Source organism: Lygodium microphyllum, chromosome 24 (assembly GCF_053477565.2).
Source record: "Lygodium microphyllum isolate KBCC chromosome 24, Lygodium_microphyllum_v1.1.10, whole genome shotgun sequence".
NCBI classification, from domain to species: Eukaryota; Viridiplantae; Streptophyta; class Polypodiopsida; order Schizaeales; family Lygodiaceae; genus Lygodium; species Lygodium microphyllum.
The window spans coordinates 22,166,940-22,188,891 of record NC_141158.1 but is presented as its reverse complement, the minus strand read 5'-3'; positions in this window follow the sequence as shown (position 1 = coordinate 22,188,891).

The window sequence follows — 21,952 nt, the reverse complement described above, 5'->3', positions numbered from 1 at the left end:
CCCCTCTCTCTCTCTCTTTCTCTCTCTCTCTTGTAATCTCTCCTTTTATCTTTCCCCTCCCCCTTTTCTCTCTCATTGTAGGGTCTAGGCTCTCTCTCTCTCTCTCTCTCTCTCTCTCTCTCTCTCTCTCTCTCTCTCTCTCTCTCTCTCTCTCTCTCTCTCTCTCTCTCTTAATAACTTTTTTAAATCAAATTTGTTTTTCTCTCTCTCTCAAATTAAATTTTTTTAATTAAATATTTTTAAAAGTTTTTTGGACATAGTTTTTCACACACTTTGAGAGGGAGATAATAGAAGAAGAAGGAGAGAGAGAGAAAGAGAGAGAGAGAGAAGAAGAAGAAGAAGAAGAAGAAGAAGAAGAAGAAGAAAGAGAAAAAGACGAAGAGAGGGAGAAACGAGAGAAGAGAATAGTATTTTTTAACTAAACCTTTTTTAATATAATTTTTTACTTAGAGAGAGAGAGACAAAGGAATAAAAATTTAAATGAGAGAGAAAATAGGGGGAGAGAAAAGGGAAGAGAGGAAAGAGAAAAATAGAGAGAGAAGTAAAAACATATAGAGAGAAAAGAGTGTGTGAGAGAAAAACTTGAAAGAGAAAGAGAGAGGAAAAGAAAAATAAGGAGAGAGAAAGAGAGAGAGAGAGAGAGAGAGAAACCGAGAGAAATGTACAAAGAGAGCAAAAAAGAAAGAAGAGGAGAGAGAGGGAGAGAGAGAGAGAGGGAATCGAGAGAAGGAAAATTATAGAGAGAGGAAAAGAAAAAAGGAAAAGAGAGGAGCGAGGGGAGAGGGGGGAGAAGAAAAGGGGGGAGAGAGACAGAGAGAAGAAAAGTGGGGAGAGAAGAAAAAGAGAGAGAGAGAAAAGAAGAAGAAGAGAGATTTTGAACACACAAAGAGAATTATAAAGAGAGAAAAGATAAAATTTAAAAGAAAGAGAAAATAAAAAAATGTAAAGAGAGAATGGAGAGAGAGAGAGAGAGAGAGATAAAGAAAAAGAAGAAGAAAAAGGAAAAAAGAGGCGAGGGAGAGAAGGAAAGGAGAGGAGAGGAGAGGAGAGAGAGGGGAGAGAGAAGAAAAGCAGGGAGAGAGAAAGAAAGAGAGAGGAGGAGAAGGAGAAGAAGAAAGAGAGATGGGGGAAAAGAGAAAAGAAAAAAGTCTATTTTTAATTTAAACATTTTTTTAGAGAGGGGGTAGGGAGAGAGAAGAAGAAGGAGAGGGGGAGAGAGAGAGAAAATATAAAATTGAAAAAAGAGAGGGAAAGAAGAAAAAAAGGAAAATTAGGAGAAAGGGGAGGAGAAGAAAAGGGGGCGGAGAGAGAGAAAGAGAGAGAATAAAAGAAGAGAGAGATGAGAAAAAGAGAGAGAATTATATACAGGGAAAAGATAAAATTTGCATACTTTAAGAGAGACTGAGGGGGGGAAGGAAGAGAAAGAAGAAGAAGAGAGAGTGTGTGAGAGAGAGAGGGAGCATGGAGAGAGAATGATAGAGAGAGGAAATATAAAATTTAAAAAGAGAAGAAAAATAGAGGAGAGAGAAGGAAAAGTGAGGAGAGAGAGAGAGAAGAAGAAGAAGAGAGAGAATATAAACACACAGAGAGAGAGAATAATAGAGAGAGGAAAGATAAAATTTAAAAGAGAGTGAGAGAGAAAGAGAGAGAAAAGAAAAAACTTAAAAAGAGAATGAAGAGAGAGAGAAGAAGAAGAAAAAAAAAGGAAAAAAGAGGAGAGAGAGAGAGAGAGAGAGAGGAAACCAGGAGATGAGAAAAAACAAACTAAAATAGAAGGTACAGAGAGAGAGAGAGGAGAAAAAAATTAGAAACATAGAGGGAAAAGAGGAGAGAGAAAGAGGAGAAATGGATTGTTGAGCGTATCGCATGATAACTTTGCTTGCCGCTTTGGGGCAGTGAGTTGCCACGAAGCAGCCTACATGGAATGCTAGTGTAGGGGTTAAAGGAAATTCAAATCTCCACTCCCATACCCACCCCCTCACATGGTTGATATTGCCACCCTCATCAGAGCCTCATCACAAATAGTACATGATTGGAACCTTTGATACATTCAAATTATTTTGATTTTTCAACTTTTAGCAGCTAAAAAAACTTTCACAGACATGGATTCACTATAACTATGTTGGGGATGAACCTCAAGCTACTACAAGGCTAAATCATCACTAATTAAAAACTCTCTTAGAACAACCCTTGGATGGAACTTATAGGAACACAAATTAGAAACTGTGATGGGTCAAAGGCCAATTATATTCTTAGATGAACCAACAATAAAAGCTAATGGCCAAATGTGTAACATGGTTTACCTAATATTAGGATGTATCATCTCTACTTTGAGAAAGTACAAGATTATGGAAGACCTTATCCTTTTGCATATGATAGTCACTAGGATATAAGAAAGAAAGGTGAGTTTCTTTGCCTACAAATTAAGGAACATGAAACTGTGTGGATCAATATGAAATAGTTGATGGTACATATAAAATAAATTTGGTAAATGTCTCTAATGTTAAACTCTACATGCACTTTAATTATGAACCAAAGTGAGGATCTAGTGCACAAAGATAGGGTGACAAAATGTGGGTTCAAGTGCAAAGAAGTAAGGATATAATCTCTCACATTGTAGCATAAGTTCCCAGTCATTGTGTGGAATACATATTCTTATCCTAATTAAACTATAATATCCCCCACCACATGAAACACCTCCCCTTCTTTTTTCAAAATATTCGATTTTTTTTTAAAACCTTCTCCCCTCTCATCGCCGAATAGGTGGCAGGGGAGAAGGAAGGAGAAGACGGTGCCATCAACCAGATGACGTGGAGGGGAAGTAAGAAGGAGGACAGCAGTGATGATAGCTTCAAGGGAGGGAAGGAGGTGATGACGTGGAGGAGAAGGAGACGTTGAAGAGGGAGAACGCGGTGACGACGACGAGGTGGGAGAAGTAGAGGATGATGATGAAGTGAGAGAAGAGGACGATAATGCCGAGTCCACGTGGCCAAGCACCCTCCTTGGACTTAATGGCCAGTCCATAGGCCGCCACCACCACGGACAAAGACAAGTGGAGGGTGGTGGCACCACCACCACTACCCCATGTTTCCCCCCAATAATACACCCCCGAACCCTTATAAACCCCCCTCCTTAAGCAAAGGAAATTACCATCCTTTCCCCCCTTGCTGCCGACATGTAGGAAGGGAGAGAGAGAGAGAGAGAGAGAGAGAGAGAGAGAGAGAGAGAGAGAGAGAGAGAGAGAGAGAGAGAGAGAGAGAGAGAGAGAGAGAGAGAGAGAGGTGAGAAGAAGAAGAAGAAGAAGAAGAAGAGGGAGAGAGAGAGAGGGAGAGAGAGGGTGCTAGGGTGGGAAAGAGAGAGAGAGAGAGAGAGAGAAAGAGGGAGAAGGAAGGTGCTGAAGATTCCTCCCTTCCCCTCCTTAAAGGGTGACCACACGCAACTTATTCCCTTTTTCCGTGGGTTAAACCCCCTTCGCAATAGAGGAGAGTCACCCCGGTACGCCATCTCTCCGATGAGAGAGAGAGAGAGAGAGATTTATAAGCCGATAGTATGGCCCCCAAACGGAGGGGGACACACACCAACGGTAATCCCGCATCCAACAGTGGAGCCACCGGCGAGGGTGTTACTAGAAATACGAATACAACGTCAGGTATGGATAATTCATATCCGAATTTCTAGGTACTGATTGCCAACTTCGCTATTCATTGAGACATAGGGTATATTGCTTTGGCATGCACATGAGTTCATTTCAACAAGTAACCTGAATTTATTTCTCAATAGTTAACAAACTCATAGGGGATAACTCTTTTCATAACCAAAGATGACCTTACATAGATTTATGTATATGGCGCATCGAGGTTCTCACAAAACCTTGTACCCAAATACAATAATTGCATCCCAATGCTACACAACAAAATCAAATGTAGCATGACGGGCATATAAGGTTACCTTCAGGGTTGTGCACATAGATGGTACATACATGGAAAAGGTTATAGGAAATAAGCATCGATGGTACACAAGTTGATCTTGCATTAAAGCCTTGCATCCATCCTATGAAGGTTTCACATTGAGTAATGGTTAAAGAGTTATCTTGTGCTGCCAAACCGTGAGATGAGTACAACTCACACAATAATTCAAGGATTACTTTGCATTAGAAGATAGTCTTGCATTGTTACAAATTTGTCTCGCATTCTTTAGGGGAAAGGAAGATAGAGTCTCTGCATAGTATCGCTCTTTGATCCCAAGGGGGAGAGCAGTTATGCGATGGAAAGGTTATCGCGACTATTCCTGCAAAGTTTGGAAAAGGATACCATTGTTTTTGTTATTTGAACAAACAATGTCCTAAATGCTTTTGCATTAAACTGATTGTTGGGTTGTGATTTGGATGATTATTCCAAGTGCTTATATTGATGGTAAATGCATGGCAAGGGTTAGTAATGACAAGTTGCCATGGGAAATAAAGGAATGTTTTCTTGGAAGATGATATTAGGTTGATCGTCTTGATTGTGCTTGATTCTTAATTGATTAATTAAGGAATGATATTTTGTGCGGGTGGATCATCTCCATGGTCACGCCGCATTTCGATCCGAGAGGGCACTACTCGATTCACGGGCTGAAGGTCGAGTGGTGAAAAGGCCAACCATAGAAGTTGTGTCTCACTCCTAGGTCACTTCGGATTAGTGGAGCTCTGTGCACCCCTTGCCTAGTCTGGAATGGAGTTGTAAACTACTGTGAGCCCAACGTCTAGGGCATTGGAAGATCCTATTCTAGATAATGGATGGAAATTATGGTGCCATGTGATTTGTACCAGGTACTTCTATTGGATAGAAGGGATATATAAATTCTCTTGTATGGGCAGGAGACAAAGATTAACTTGAAGATAAGTTAAGGAACTTGTTTGTCAAAAGGACTGCTTGCTCCTATATTTGTGTCTATGCCATAAATTATGCAAGCGAACCTCGTTCTCAAAAAGGCCTAATTAAGGAAGCTGATTTTAAATGTCACACATAAATGTGATAGGACCTAATTAGAAAACTAAAGCTATCAAGGGAAGCGGGTGGGTAGAACTCCCGACGGGGGTCCATCCTATGGCAAGGTGGTCCCAGAGAACTGGGAGGCTTCTCACAGGGTTTTACCGACGTCCGCGACCCGTAAGAATTGTTGTGTTAGAACCCCGATTCATGCTGTATAGAGGTTGAGCGACACATCCCTCTCATTTCCCATTCTCTTTGAACCAAGTGCGGTATGGATTTGCTTTGGATTGGGTATCTCTACATGAAGTAGGATGTCCAGAATCCAACGCTAGGATGCTGTCAGGAGACCTTATCCACTAGGAACCCAAACTTCAGGTTGATCCTAGTGGGTTTGGTCGCGGATGTTTCGTTGCGAGGCGGACTTGGGAAACCCTAGGCGACAAACCCCATGACAATCCATGGGAGTGTCGGGCGGCGGCGTCGCTTAGACTCGTCTCTCAATGGACAAAACGTGCCTGGACAGCACGTTACAGTTGGTATCAGAGAGAAACTTTGTAATGGTGTGTGACCGATTAATGTATGGTTTATAAACATATCCTAAATGAAAATAACCTGTGGTATGGCTTGATTATCACGCACCTTCTGCACGCACGAATGCTGACATGCAAGAGAAGAAATTCATTCTCAAGAAAATTAAGGCACTTGAGTTTGATGGAGAAGGGATAGACATCACAGGAGAGGCGGAGATATGGATTGAAACTATGGATGATTATTTCTCTACTTTGGGAACTACAACTACCAATCAGACAATGATAGCCAAACTTAAGCTAGTTGGCCAGTGCGGTTATGGTGGAAGCAATGGTGCAAAGATCAAGGTGTTTCTGAAGCCGCTATCACTTGGGCTCAGCTAAAAGATGTTATACGTGGACGATACCTTCCGCCAACCTACTAGACTTTGAAGATGAATGAATTCTTCAAGCTCAAGCAACTGGAATTAACCTTGGAAGCCTACTACTCGAAGTTTGTAACTCTACTAAAACACGCACCGCCTATGGATATTATGCAACAAGTATCCAAGTTTTGCCATGGCCTGAACACTCCTTTAAACCACCATCTTGAAGCAATGTGTCCAATGGACTTGCAAGATGTGTTACTTCGAGCAAAGCCAATCGTCCAAGAACTTAATTTGGGCAATTGTGACAAAGGAATTTTGGGATCAAGGCAAGAGATGCCATATGTGCGAAAAGATAGGGCACATCCGTAGGAGATGTCCCTACCGTCAATGCTTCCACTGCAATGGGCTAGGACACGTCCAAGTTGACTTCCCTGACTTAAGTCCAGAAGACTCCCCCAAGGAAACGAAGCTACACAAGCGCAGTCTATGGATATATAGAGGAATCATATGAAGATGAGGGCCTAGAACCTACTACACCTTTTCAGGATGACCAAAAATCCTAGAAGTTTATCGATATGTAATACAACTTACATTGGGAAATAAATCCTACTCTTGTACCTACGGTTAATTGCAATAATATGAGTTGCACTACTTGAATCCTTAATATGTGTAGCGGACACATGGTGGGTCTTAACCCACGGGCCCTAAGCCCCATTAATGCTTGTCTTCCCCAGTTCTTCCGAGATGAGGACATCTCAAGGTCTCTAAGGGGGAGAGGATGTAATATCCCCTGCTGCATGAAACACCTCCCCTTCTTTTTTCAAAATATTCAAAAAAAAATTGAAACCTTCTCCCCTGCCGATGCCGAATAGGTGGCGGGGGGAAAGGAAGGACAAGAGGCGCCATTAGTCAGAGGATGTGGAGGGGAAGTAAGAAGGAGGACGACAACGATGATAGCTTCAAGGGAGGGAAGGAGGTGATGACATGGAGGAGAAGGAGACGTCAAAGAGGGACAACACGACGATGACGACGAGGTGGGAGAAGTAGAGGATGATGATGAAGCGGGAGAAGAGGACGATAATGCCGCGGCCACGTGGCCAAGCACTCTCCCTTGGACTTAACCATCACCACCATAGATAAAGACAAGTGGAGAGTGGTGGCACCACCATAGGCCGCCACCACCATAGACAAAGATAAGTGGAGGGTGGTGGCACCACCACCACTACCCCATGTTTTCCCCCAATAATACACCCCCAAACCCTTATAAACCCCCCCTCTTTAAGCAAAGGAATTACCAACCTTTCCCTCCCCCCTTGATGTCGGCCTGGGAGAGAGAGAGAGAGAGAGAGAGAGAGAGAGAGAGAGAGGGGGGAAGAGAGGTGAGAAGAAGAAGAAGAAGTGGGAGAGAGAGAGGGAGAGAGCGGGTGATAAGGTGGGAAAGAGAGAGGGAGAGAGAGGGAAGGTGCTGAAGATTCCTCCCTTCCACTCCTTAGAGGGTGACCACACACTTCATCTCTTCCCCGCAACTTATTCCCTTTTTTCGTGGGTTAAACCCCCTTCGCGATAGAGGAGAGTCACCCCGATACGCCATCTCTCCGACGAGAGAGAGAGAGAGAGAGAGAGAGAGAGAGAGAGAGAGAGAGAGAGAGAGAGATTTATAAGCCGATAGTATGGCTCCCAAATGAAGGGGGAAATGCACCAACAGTAATCCCGCATCCAGCAATGGAGCCACCGACGAGGGCGTTATTAGAAATACGAATACAATATCGGGTATGGATAATTCATATCCAAATGTCCAGGTACTAATTTCTATCTCCGCTATTCATTGAGACATAGGGTATATTGCTTTGGCATGCGCATGAGTTTATTTCAACAAGTAACTTGAATTTATTTCTCAATAGTTAATGAACTCATAGGGAATTATGGGATAACTCTTTCTGTAACCAAAGATGACCTTGCATAGATTTATGTATATGGCGCATCAAGGTTCGCACAAAACCTTGTACCCAAATACAATAATTGCATCCCAATGCTACACAACAAAATCAAATGTAGCATGACATGCATATAATGTTACCTTCAGGGTTGTGCGCACATAGATGGTACATGCATGGAAAAGGTTATATGAAATAAGCATCGATGGTACACAAGTTGATCTTGCATTAAAGCCTTGCATCCATCCTATGAAGGTTTCACATTGAGTAATGGTTAAAGAGTTATCTTGTGCTGCCAAACCATGAGTTGAGTACAACTCACACAATAATTCAGGGATTACTTTGCATTAGAAGATAGTCTTGCATCGTTACAAATTTGTCTCGCATTCTTTAGGGGAAAGGAAGATAAAGTCAATAAAAATTCTGCATAGTATCTCTCTTTGATCCCAAGGGGGAGAGCAGCTATGCGATGGAAAGGTTATCGCGACTATTCCTACAATGCTTGGAAAAAGATACCATTGTTTTTGTTGTTTTATCAGACAACGTCCTAAATGCTTTTGCATTAAACTGATTCTTGGGATGTGATTTGGATGATTATTCCAAGTGCTTGTGTTGATGGTAAATGCATGGTAGGGGTCAATAATGACAAGTTGCCATGGGAAATAAAGGAATGTTTTATTGGAAGATGATATTAAGTTGATGGCCTTGATTGTACTTGATTCTTAATTGGATTAATTAAGGAATAATATTTGGCACAGGTCGATCATCTCCAAGGTCACGCTGTGTTTCAACCCTAGAGGGCACTACTCGATTCACGGGCCGAAGGTCGAGTGGTGAAAAGGCCAACCACGGAAGTTGTGTCTCACTCCTAGGTCGGTTGGGGTCAGTGGAGCTCTGGACACCCCTTGCTTAGTCTGGAACGGAGTTGTAGACTACCATGAGGCCAATATCTAGGGCGTTGGAAGATCCTATTCTAGATAATGGATGGAAATTATGATGCCATGTGATTTGGACCATGTCCTTCTATTGGGCAGAAGGAATATATAAATTCTCTTGTATGGGCAGGAGACAAAGATTAAGTTAAGGAACTTGTTGTCAAAAGGACTGCTTGCTCTATATTCGTGTATGTGCCATAAATTACGCAAATGAACCCCGTTCCCAAAAAGGCCTAATTAAGGAAGTTGATTCTGAATGTCACACATAAATGTGATAAGACCTAATTAGAAAACTAAAGCTATCAAGGGAACCAAGTGGGTGGAACTCCCGACGGGGTCCGTCCTACGGCAGGGTGGTCCTAGAGAACTGGGAGGCTTCTCACAAGGTTTTACCGACGTTCGCGACCCATAGGAATTGTTAGGTTAGAACCCCGATTCATACCATTTTAGGGGACCAGAATGGGACTATGCCCTACAGTCAAAGAGGTTGAGCGGTTGCATCCCTCTCGTTTTCCATTCTCTTTGAACCAAGTGTGATATGGATCTACTTCGGATTGGGTATCTCTGCGTAAAGTAGGATGTCCAGACTCCAACGCTAGGATGCTGTCAAGAGATCTTGTCCAGTAGGAACCCAAATTTCAGGTCGATCCTAGTGGGTTTAGGGCTGTAGATGTTCGGTTGTGAGGTGGACTCGGGAAACCCTAGGCGCGACAAACCCCGTGACATTCCATGGAAGTACCGGGCGGCGCCGCTTAGACTTGTCTCTCAATGGACTACTAAAAACATGCATGGACAATCAATAGGCAGGCACATTACATAAACATAGAAATGAGAGGCACCAAGCAAGGAGTGAGGGACACCAATATGTTTCATCATGTATATAGTATGGCACAACGGTGTCTTCATTATGCTTAGATGACTTATCATAAGAGCGGGTTTATGATGAGTAGCACATGATGATGGAGGGATCTATCATATCATGATGACCATGTGATGATGATACAACAGTAGTAGCAAAAATGATAAAGACTCACATGTTATCGAATTTGGCCATTTTGTTATCAAATTTAGATGGCCAGATTTTGGTTGTTTGAAAGTTGTCAACATACATGATGATGAGCCATGAGCCATTTACTTAGGTAAGTTACATTTTTCCAAATGTTATGTACACTTCATGGTCTTGTCTAAGTGGTACATTGCACTTTTTGCAAACATGAAGCATTAAGTTCAACTCCTAACATTCACTCTTGTACAATCCCTGGGTATTTAGGCCTTACCTTTCGCAATTTCATTTTTCATTACTCTTTTTAGGCATTCAATTTTCGTCATTTTTTAGTAAATAATGAATGTTTCATAATAACCCTTTTGATCATCACTTTCTTTTATGCTTGAAATCAATAGCACAAAAGTAATAATTAATAAAAATCTTTGGTCATATGTTAGGATTAAAAAATAATTAGCAAAAAAATTATATATGGGATTGTCATGTGCTAAAGTTGAAAATGTATTAGCAATATAATAATAATAAATTCACAAAAAAGTGTACATAAGGCATGTGAGAAAAGGTCATATTGCAAAAGGACCATTAGGAAAATCGCACTTAGAAAAACAAACAGGTAACAGACAATCCACAAAGAAAAATGTGTATAAGCATGTGACATGGAATAAAACAAAAAGACAATTATAAGATCACAACCAAAAGAATAAATAGCTTGAATTTGAGATTTTGAACCCACAACTATTCAAGTAATAGTCTATAATTGTATCAAAGGCCCACATTAGATTTCATATCTATAATTATGACTTAATTTTTTTCAAAAAATAGAGAAAGGAATCTCCTAAATGTGTAATTCTAAACTTATAACCATTCTAATAACCATCATCTAAAGGTGATTTAATATAATGGAAAGTTTTTCCATCAAATTGTACAAAAACATGACTTTGGTGCTTGGCCCTGCACACTTCCTCCGGCCCTCTCTAGCACCATTGCCAATACTATGTGATTATAGAACATGCTCCATGGCCCTCCCACTTCTCATCACCATTGTTGCTAACTCCCCATTGGAGGATAACATCAAGAAGGTCATCAATGAAGTACCTCTTGATGGCGAGGAGCTTATTGCAACCGACAACATGGCTAGGGGCTTCACGCATCTTGTGGCGATGCATGAGATGGTGAACTCCATCTCAAACCCAATGATGTGGTCAATGTTCAAGAATTCAAGAGGCAAAGGACTCTAGAAGCAAGGATTGGTGGTGACAATGCAGCACTTGCTAACTAGAGAAGACACACCATGTGGTGGGCTTGAGGTTGTCTAATAGAGCTTGGGTAGGGTGGTGCAAGATCACAAAATGAGTGGGGATGCCTCCAACAAGCCTTCGCACAACGTGAAGAATAGTACCTAGCCGATGGTTGATTCCTTCGGCACCATGCGATTTATGAAGGATACTACCAATGCCAACCAAGCAATGGCTCAAACCTTGCTAGACAAGAGGCCTCCCAAGTCACTACCATGAAGTATGAGCAAAAACTACTCTATGGTGAGCATGGAAGGGTGTTGCTGCTTTGTGTGTGTGTGTGTGTGTGTGTGTGTGTGTGTGTGCGCGCGCGCGCGCGCGTGCTTGTGCATGCGTGCGTGCGTGCATGTGTGTGTGTGTGTGTGTGTGTGTGTGTGTGTGTGTTCATTCCACCATATGGAGGAATCCTTCTTCATCTCCTCTATTTTCTCTCACCTCCATTTTTTTATGTTGCCACACATAAGCTCACCCATCCTTCATCTCCTCCATTTTCTTTCTTACCATGCCACCTGGTGCACAGATCGGATGTCGTAAGCACGCGTAGTGAGCGTCAGAATGTCCCCAAGAACAAAAGAACTCTACTTTTTGCATACAAATCAATGTAGAAAGCTTGCACGACATGAACAAGAGACCAATTGGGTGCAATCTCCCCCCATGCCTTGTGTGAACGCTCCACAAAGCATGTATTTTATGTATTAATTATCTTCAAGCTCAAAAAATAGTCCAAATTACAAAATAGCATGCTTTTGGCTTTTGAGTTTGCTTTTGTGCCAAATAGAAATAAAGCTAATGGGCGCCCAAGAAGTCAGGTGTATCCAAATACAATTGTCCAAGTACAAATATCTAAATCGTGCGCCCATGCACATACAAAAATAATAAATAAATATCAAACACCTTGATAAATAGGCACGACAAAATATAGGCGCCATGCCTAAGGTATGCGCCCATCAAAATATTGACGATAACTTGAATACATACTATCCTCTAATGCTTTCCACTGCCACCACTTCTATCTCTACACATCAACTGAAGCATTCACAATCGTTAGTAAAATAATACAATTAAACCGAGAAAAGTGAATACCTAGCAATATTCAGCTATATAAATAAATTAATTGGTTAGAAATCAATCCTAACCTTAATTTATCACGAGTGCGCACTCTAAACTCATAAACGTTTATTAATTAAATATGTATTTTGCAGAATCACCCGCTATGGAATCACCCATATACACATAAAATTGACAAAATGCCAAAAAGGATAGGCGTCCCCATCGACTTCTCACACAAAGAATGCACTTTGTGTATGAGCCCCGGTAATAAAAGTTTACCGAATCCACTGTAAAACCTCACAGAATCCATCGTGGCACGGAATCCACCATGTAATATGCCTCCTGGCATCATACCCCCGGGGTGGGATAGCAATTGTCCTCAATTGCTATTAGCTCAATATGTCGGTCAGATATTTGGGGTTGACTAAGGAGATGTCTAATACTTTGTTGGTCAGTTTTGATCATAAACTCAAAACCCATTAAGTAATGTTGCCATTGTCGTAAGGCTTGTACTACATCTAGCAAATCTTTATCATATGTAGAATATTTAAGTTCAGATGGTTTCAGTTTACAGCTAGAGTAGGCTATGGGATGATTATCTTGCATAAGTACTGCTCCTATTCGAGATCCGCTAGCATCAGTAACTACTAAAAAGAATGGTCTATTGAAATCAGGTATTTGTAATACAAAAGCATGGGTTAATGCATGTTTCAATAAATCAAAAGATTTTTGTTGATTATCAGTCCAATTATACACAATACCCTTCTTTAAAAGTTTAGTTAAAGGTAATGCAAGCAATGAAAAGTTTCGCACAAACTTTCTGTAAAAACAAGCAAGACCTAGAAAAGAACGTAACTCATGCACATTTTTGGGTATGGGCCAGTTTAAAATTGCTTCTATCTTTTTAGGGTCAACCTTAATACCTTCATATGAAACAATATGACCTAGAAATTCAATTTCTGTTTGAAAGAATTCACTCTTTTCTGGATTAGCATACAATTGATTATCTTTTAACAACTTGAAAACTAAAGACAGATGTTCATAATGCTCATTCTCATTTTTACTGAATACCAATATATAATCAAAGAATACTATAACACAATGCTGATATTTCAAGAATATGCGATTCATCATTCGACTAAATGTAGCTGGTGCATTAGTTAGACTAAAAGGCATCACTAGAAACTCATAGTGTCCAAATTGTGTTCTAAATGCAGTTTTGAATATATCAAATGTATCCAATCTCACTTGATGATAACCGGATTTAAGATCTATCTTACTGAATATGGCAGAACCTTGTAGTTTATCCATAAGATCATCTACCCTAGGAATCGGATATCTATTCTTAACAGTAATTTTATTTAGGGCACGATAATCAATGCACATGCGATAAGTATTATTCTTCTTCTTTACTAATAAAATAGGTGCGCCAAATGGAGAACTACTAGGTCTAATTAATCCTCTATTTAGCAATACCTCTACTTGATTTTGAATTTCTTTCTGTTCAATTTGGTTATGACTATATGGTGCTTTACATGGTGGTTGTGTACCAGGAATTAAATCTATTTTGTGATCTTCAGGACATGAAGGTGGTAGTCCAGGTGGTAAATCATCAGCAAAACAATCTTTAAATTGAGCAAGAAATTGTGTATGCCTAGGATGCATATGTTTTTCTTTAGCTTGAAGTTCATTCACCCAAATTAAATAATATTTGCTACTTTTACGTAATGCACGTTTAGCTTGAGTATGAGTAAGCAGTGGAAAATTATTGAAAGCGTGCATACCATGCAATGTGATTTGTTTTCCTTGAAAATAAATTTTAATTGAATGCGTAGAATAATCTATGTCAGGATTATACTGATGACGCCAAGGCATACCTAAGATTATATCACTAGACTGTAAAGGTACAACTAGAAAATTTATTCGTTCAGTATATTTACCAATTTTAATTTCTAAGTTATGCACCTCTTGTGTTCCATTATATCTTGTGCTTAGGAATGCTGCTTTAATGCGATAATGTGTAGAAACAGTTTGTAAATTGAATTCTTTCACTAACTTTGCAGAAATAAAATCATGTGTGCTACCATCATCATGTAAAATAATCTTTTCTTTACCATGCACAAAACATTTCATTGTCAACAAGGAATGTGGAGATCATCATGTAAAATAATCTTTTCTTTACCATGCACAAAACATTTCATTGTCAACAAGGAATGTGGAGTTGGCATACCTGGCAAAGTATCCGAAGTAGTACCAATGGCGTCATCATCTTCTGTAAAGTCAAGCATTTTCTCACGTTCTTCATCTTCCATTGCTCCAAGATAATTGATATGGAAAGGTGGCTTTTTCGATTGACAATTGGCTTCTAGATGTCCAGGTTGATGGCATTTGTAACAAACTATGGGTTTGGCTTTAGATACATTGTTGGCAATGGCAGGAAGTCTAGGAATATTGGGATTTGGCTGTGAGGATGGCTTAGGGTTCGGATTGGTATTTGATGGCAAAGCAGGTGGTCGTGTCCAAGACTTATGGAATGAAGATGGAAGAAAACGGCTTTGATTGAATCTTCTAAAATTTGAATTGAATTGCTTGGAACCATAGTTATCATTAGCTTGAAATTGTTGTGGACGCTTGTCTCTTTCGCAAATTTTGTCTTCAGTGTCATGAGCCAAAGAAATTGCATCTTCAAGGGTTGTTGGCTTGAACATATTGACTTCAGCATAGTAATGTCCAAGTAAGCCGGACATAAACTTGTGTTTGTGAGTCACTTCAGGTACATCTTCAAGCATGCGTAGTTGTAGTAGGGCATTCCAAAAACGTTCAGTGTATTGGGAAATAGGTTCACGATCTCTTTGCTGTAGAAGATCCCATTGCTTTATGGCTTTTTCATGGAATTGAGGAGGAAGGAAATTCTGCAAAAACTTCTTTTGGAAACTCTCCCAGGTAGTGGGACAATCAGTGCTCTTGCGAACCACAGTCCACCATAGAGATGCTCGATCGACTAAATGATTAGTGACACATTTAATTTTGTCTTTCTCAGCATATGTTTCTTCATGAAAGTAATCATCAAACTGACTGATAAATGCAAGTACAGTCTTTCCATCTCGAGTTTCATTGAAAGTATGAAATTTGAAGTTTCTTTTACTTATCTTTGTTTCTTTGCGGATGGATTGAGCTTCAAGCGTCGCATTGATGGTACGTCGTATAAGATCTTCGAGTTGCGGGCCATCTTTGTCGGTGGTAGTTCGTTGCAAATTGGCCAATTGTACTTGCAAAGCTTGTCGGGCTCTTCGTTCTTCATCAAGCTACATCATAATTAAATCCAATTTTTGTTCCATCGTTGGTTCGGGTAAATCACCTTCAGCCATAAAATCGTCCATGTTTTGTTCCGTCATCCTGTAAAATCCAAAAGACCTCGAGTATACAAGGCTTATAAATTTTTGTTTGGTTTTTGTAGTCTTTGTCTTTTGCAATTGCAGTATTCGTTGTCTTTGTAAAAACTGTGTATGAAGTGCGTATAACCTTTTGCGTTTGTTGAAACTGGTTCAGCAAGTCTGCAAATAGGAACAGGGTCTTCCAGAGAGCAATTCTATGATTCTGTGCTTCTGCGTGTGAACAGTCTTTATGGGAATAGTTGGATAAGTCTATGGTGACTTGATTGACCTTTGCGACTTGCAGGAATTACAAGACTTGGAGGACTTGGGAGATTAGGAAACTTAGTAGCTTAATAGGACCTGTATGATCGTCGTGTATAAGAGGACGTTTGCTGTCGTTTTGACGCCGACAAGTACATATTCATGCCGCTTGATGGCGAATTTCGTTGTGCTGATGCTTTTTAAAGCTTCTTATTAAGCTTTTTACTAAGGCTTAATAAACTTTGAAGTAAAGCTTTTAAGCTTTGTAGCTATGGAGGCTTACTGTTCTCTGTTGAAAAAACAACTTGAAGAAGGAGATGTACAAGTGGTCATCCGCCTCCTCAGGTCAGTCCTTCGCAATCAAGGCTGTAGATAGAGGTTCTTGACCGCCAAAAACACACCGGTATCGACCGTTCGCGATGAAATTGACTGTAGAGCTTGTTCGTTCCAGGAGCACCGCCTTCGCACAAGATGGTAGGCAATTGGAAGCTCTCGATCTCAGCTTTGCTCTGATACCACTGGTGCACAGATCGGATGCCGTAAGCGCGCGTAGTGAGCATCAGAAGGTCCCCAAGAACAAAAGAACTCTACTTTTTTGCACACAAATCAATGTAGAAAGCTTGCACGACATGAACAAGAGACCAATTGGGTGCAATCTCCCCCCATGCCTTGTGTGAGCGCTCCACAAAGCATGTATTTTATGTATTAATCATCTTCAAGCTCAAAAAATAGCCCAAATTACAAAATAGCACGCTTTTGGCTTTTGAGTTTGCTTTTGTGCTAAATAGAAATAAAGCTAATGGGCGCCCAAGAAGTCAAGCATACCCAAATACAATTGTCCAAGTACAAATATCTAAATCGTGCGTCCATGTGCATATAGAAATAATAAATAAATATCAAATGCCTTGATAAATAGGCGCGAGAAAATATATGCGCCATGCCTAAGGTATGCGGCCATCAAAAAATTGACAATAACTTGAATACACGCTATCCTCCAATGCTTTCCACTGCCACCCCTGCTATCTCTACACATCAACTGAAGCATTAACAATCGTTAGTAAAATAATACAATTAAACCAACAAAAGTGAATATCTAGCAGTCTTCAGCTACATAAATAAATTAATTGGTTAGAAATCAATCCTAACCTTAATTTATCACGAGTGCGCACTCTAAACTCATAAACGTTTATTAATTAAATATGTATTTTGCGAAATCACCCGCTATGGAATCACCCATGTACACATAAAATTAACAAAACGCCCGAAAAGGATAGGCGTCCCCATCGACTTCTCGCACAAAGAATCCACTTTGTGTATGAGCCCCGGTAATAAAAGTTTACGGAATCCACCGTAAAACCTCACAGAATCCATTGTGGCACGGAATCCACCATGTAATATGCCTCCTTGGGACCCAAGCTAGAATGCTGTCAGGAGACCTTGACCACTAGAAACCCAAGATTCAGGTCGATCCCAGTGCATGCTATAGAAGTCATAGATAGCTATGGTAGCCTGACAACACTGTCATATTTTGGCTATAACTTTTGCATACGGTATCGGATTTAGGCATTCTATAGCTAGAAATAAAGAGTGTGACGAGAGCTACAAATTTAGGCACTCACAAAGTTGATTCTATGTAGTTTTCTATTCTCTATTTCATAGAGAACTGAAATGTTCTAGTTTGGATAGTAAACAGTAAATTCCATGCTACATATTTGATGCTTTGGGGATATTGTTTCAGTGCCCGGATGGTGCCATTATGCTTTTGGGCTGATTTGAGAACATAGTTGGCTAAGTTTTCTCAAAGATTTTATTGTTATAATAATAGGTCTGAATGTCATTTATTTGAGAAAAGCATATGCCTCGTCATTTGATGCTTCTGAAGCTTGGTATTGATGCCCAGATGTTCGCTTGACACTTGGGGATACTTGACCCATGTCTTAGACTACTTTTGGGCTTTGATTGAACTCGAATTCACTTAATTTTGACTAGCATATCCCTATTGTTCATAGTGGATAACAAGTCATTGTCTAATAAAGATTATGTTCATTATGCTTTGAAGCTACTGGGCACCAAAAATAAATGTGCCAACACTTTGGTTGTCATGTATACCTATGGATATGTTTACAATATGCTGCTGCTAAGTTGAGATTGGAGCTTGGATGCTTTGACATTGGTTGTCATTCCTATCCTTGGATATTAGTTAGATGCTACAATCAGAGTCTTGTAGACTACTTGGGTTCAATGCTTGTGGATATATGCTCTATGGATCTTGGATACTGAGCTATCATTCACATGATGTTTTGAGCTTTGCTTGCTCATTTGGCATTCAAATTTTTCTTCAGTGGGAGCTAATCAACTTTAGGTACTAAGCCACATCTACACTTGGATGTACTACAAAGTATTTGGTTTTTGTAGTTGAGCTTGAGCTTTTTATAGTGAGATAGTGGGACTCATTGTGATATGTACATGCTCTCTTGATATTTATTGGATGCCATTATCCTATCTTGGGCTAAATTGATCTCTTGGCTTAGACCTGATACTTATGTATGTTAGGGAGTTGTCATTGGTATTTATGTGCTTCTGGGTTATGTATTGAGCTTTGTTCAGTGGGTTATGCATGTGGAAATTCTCTTCATTTACCTTTGAGACCTACCCTATGCATGATGTCTATGCCTATTGCATGTATGGTTTCTAACACACTGCAGTTGTGACAGTATTTAGTGCAAGTTATTCTTGGTTTCTCCCTTCTTGGTTGCTCACAGTTGGTTGTTGGCATATTGCTGCAGTTTATTACAATAACTTGTCATTTCAATTTTATGCATTATATCTTGAGGGCAGTCACCTATACTTGATTGTCTTCTGTTTATAGGTTGTGGACAGGTCATTACTTTGGCAACATCTCCTATCTCCCCTTGATTTAGCAGTGGTTTTGGGGATGATTTGCAAGGTATTATAGCAGCATGACATGCCCTTCTATATGTATTTGCTTGGTCTCATTCTCGCTAGTGGTTCTCATGACAATGCTATCTTTAATATAGAGAAACTGGATGGGACCAATTACAACTATTAGAAGACCTAGATATGGTAGGTTTTAGTATAGAAATTGCATGTTAGACCACTCAAAAATGGGGGTGCCAAACCCAAAAACATTGCAACCGAGGATTAGGATGAACTGGATGAGCTATGCAAGTCCACAATCATTTTATCACTCTCTAAGTAGGTCCAATACAATATTCTAACTAGAAATCAGATTGCATATGAGCTTTGGACACATATTAAGAATCTTTATGACAAGCAGAGTCTTGCATCTCAAATGTATTGTGGTGGTGGCTGATTGATGGACCTTCACATGAAGAAAGAGAGTTCTATCTACACACTTGAATGATTTTCACTCCATCATTAGCCATTTAGCTTTGCAGGAGATTAAGTTCAAGGATACTTTACATCCTTTATTTCTACTTGGTACTCTCTTGAGGACACATTTCGCACGGCTCTTTGTGCTGCTAAGGATGGGTTGAAATTGCAAGATGTTGAGAGTGCTCTCTTGGTAGAAGAGGTGAATAGAAAGAATGTGGATGCTTCCTGTTGTCGAAGGGGTTTTTGTCGAAACGTCGAATCCACCGGGGATCAGAAGTAGAAAGAAGTAGAGATAGGAGATGGAAGAGAAGATAGAGAATACCCAAGTGGTAAACACTACAAAGACAAAGCACAATGAATTGAATCAATATGTATTGAAAGAACCTGGAATCTTCGCACTACTCAGAAGCAATCTCCAAGCATTAGATCTCCTGGAGCTTCTTCCTAAAACAAAACGTGCATAAAAATTACATCTCCTTCTTTGCTGCTCAAAACCCAAATCTCATGGCTCCGTTGGCTCCGAAAGGGGGATAAGACCCCAGGACACCTGATCACGGATCTCCCTGATCACTCCTTCTTCTTCTTTCAATTCAATCTGTAGTTTTCAGCCTGTTTACAGCGATTGCAACGCACGTGATTTCGTCAATCTGTCCCTCTTGTGAAAATCCCATAGTGGCTGAAAAAGCCACTAGCTTTTTGCATGCCATCCTAATTTAGAAGCTTTTCTAACTTTGTCATATTCTTGCAATAAATCATATTTAAAAATACTAAAATTATCCAAAAATCTAGTATTTTTGGATAATCCATGCAACTCGCACTGGTACTAATGGCTCAGATCACATTGACTCTCTAGATCAATAAAGAAGTCGGATGATGATGCATTCCGTGCTTTTTCACACTGTGTCCTCATAACATCATGACATCCACCCCCTCTGAACTTGCACATCCTCTTGTATGTGCCAAAATCCTAGTTGTCACCGAATTTTGAGTCCTTCTCATACTGTGCAATCATATCCTTTGCTTCTTCATCTTCCATATCTTTCTAGCTAGCCCCTGTATCATGAACACTATTTTCTTCCAATTCTAGCAACTCATAGGCAGTAGATTCCCGCCTTTTGAATATTTTGATTCTTTTTCCTGCTACTAAAGTTTGATGGCTATCCCATCCAGCTCATTTAATGCATAAGTAGCATTGTCAAACACCTGTCTTACCACATAGGGTCCAAACCATCTTTTGGAAACTTTATGCATGGCACTATGCTAGTTGTCTAAACTGCTATCATAAACCAATACCCAATCCCCATCTTGTATGGTTCTTGGTCTCAATCTATGTCTTTTGTCAAATCGTTTCTTGTTCTGTATCCTTGCTGCCCTTAACTTTGCAATTGCTGCCTCTATGTCTTCTAACTTTCTTTCCAACCATCTAATGCACAAGGCCAATAACTCCTCTCGATTCAACTCCTCCTCCCAAGGTAGCACACTCCATGTGACTATCATCTCTTCTATCGACATGATAGGTTTTTGACCATACATCAATTCTGCAGGCATATATCCTATAACAGCACTATATGAGTTGTTCTGTCAGCCCACAAAGCATAAGGGAGCAATCGTGGCCACTCTTTTACCTTCTCTCCACATGCTTTTGCCAATGCCTTCACAATAGGTGGATGACCTCTTTCACTTTTTCCATTTCCTTCAGGGTTATAGGTTGAAGTTAAAGTAAGCTTTATCCCCAACCGTGCAAAGAAATCATGAGCTTCATCTGCATCCAACTCACCCCTATCTGCTGTAATTTTTCCCACACAACCATACCGACAAAAGATATCTTCTAAGAGAAAAGTATACACAGCATTTGTTGTCTTAGTATGTAAAGCTTTCCCTTCCACTTGATTAGTCAAGTCTTCACAAGCAAGCACAAGATACCTCATTTGCCAAAGACCTGTAGGCATTGTGACCAAATCCACCACCCACTTAAAATGAAGAGACAATGGATATGTGGGTTGCAATCCATCCCCATGTCTCACAGATGAATACATTTGACATGTCGTACATGTTTCCACAAAGTGAGCAACATCCTTATACATACCCTACCACCAATATCTTTCTTTGATCTTTGTAAAAGTACGCCAAACACCTCTATGACCAGCCCACAAGCTTTCATGAAATTCTTGCATTACTTTTACTTGTGAAGCTTTGTCACCCAAAACTCGCAATGGCATACCCTGTTTCTTTTTAGAATGTTTCTTTAAGTATCCACCTTTTTAAAAAAACTCATACGCTTTCCTCTTGATTTTCTTAAACTCTTCATCTAACTATTCATCTCTCTTTGTTAATGTACTGAGGTATTGACCAATTCTCAGCCACTCTCCTGCATATTTATCTTCCAAAAACACTTCTACACAATATACAAAACATCTAAAGTGACTCCTCTTTATTGTCCAAGCTTGTGTTAATGCTGTAGCAACACCTTGCATTGCTAAATTCACTCTTGCAACATCATTTTCAGTCATAAGAAAGTCATCTTCTTCCTCCTCATCCATCATCCCATCTTCATTCTCATAACGTGCTCGAGATAACATGTCTGCCACTGGGTTATCTCTTTCTGCAATATGTTGAAATTCAAGGTTCAAAGATTTGATGTATGCAATCCATCGGAGCATAGCAATGTCTGCAGTAGCACAACTAGTAATCATACCCAATATCGGCAAACAATCGGTCTCAATAACTACATGAGCATCCATAAAATACTCCTTGTCACATTTAAGGGCTGTCACAATTCCCCATAATTCTCTTTTAACCTGTGGATACCTTCTCTGTCGTTCAGTCAATACTTTAGCACCAAAGCGAATTGCATATCTTTGCCCTTCCTCATCAT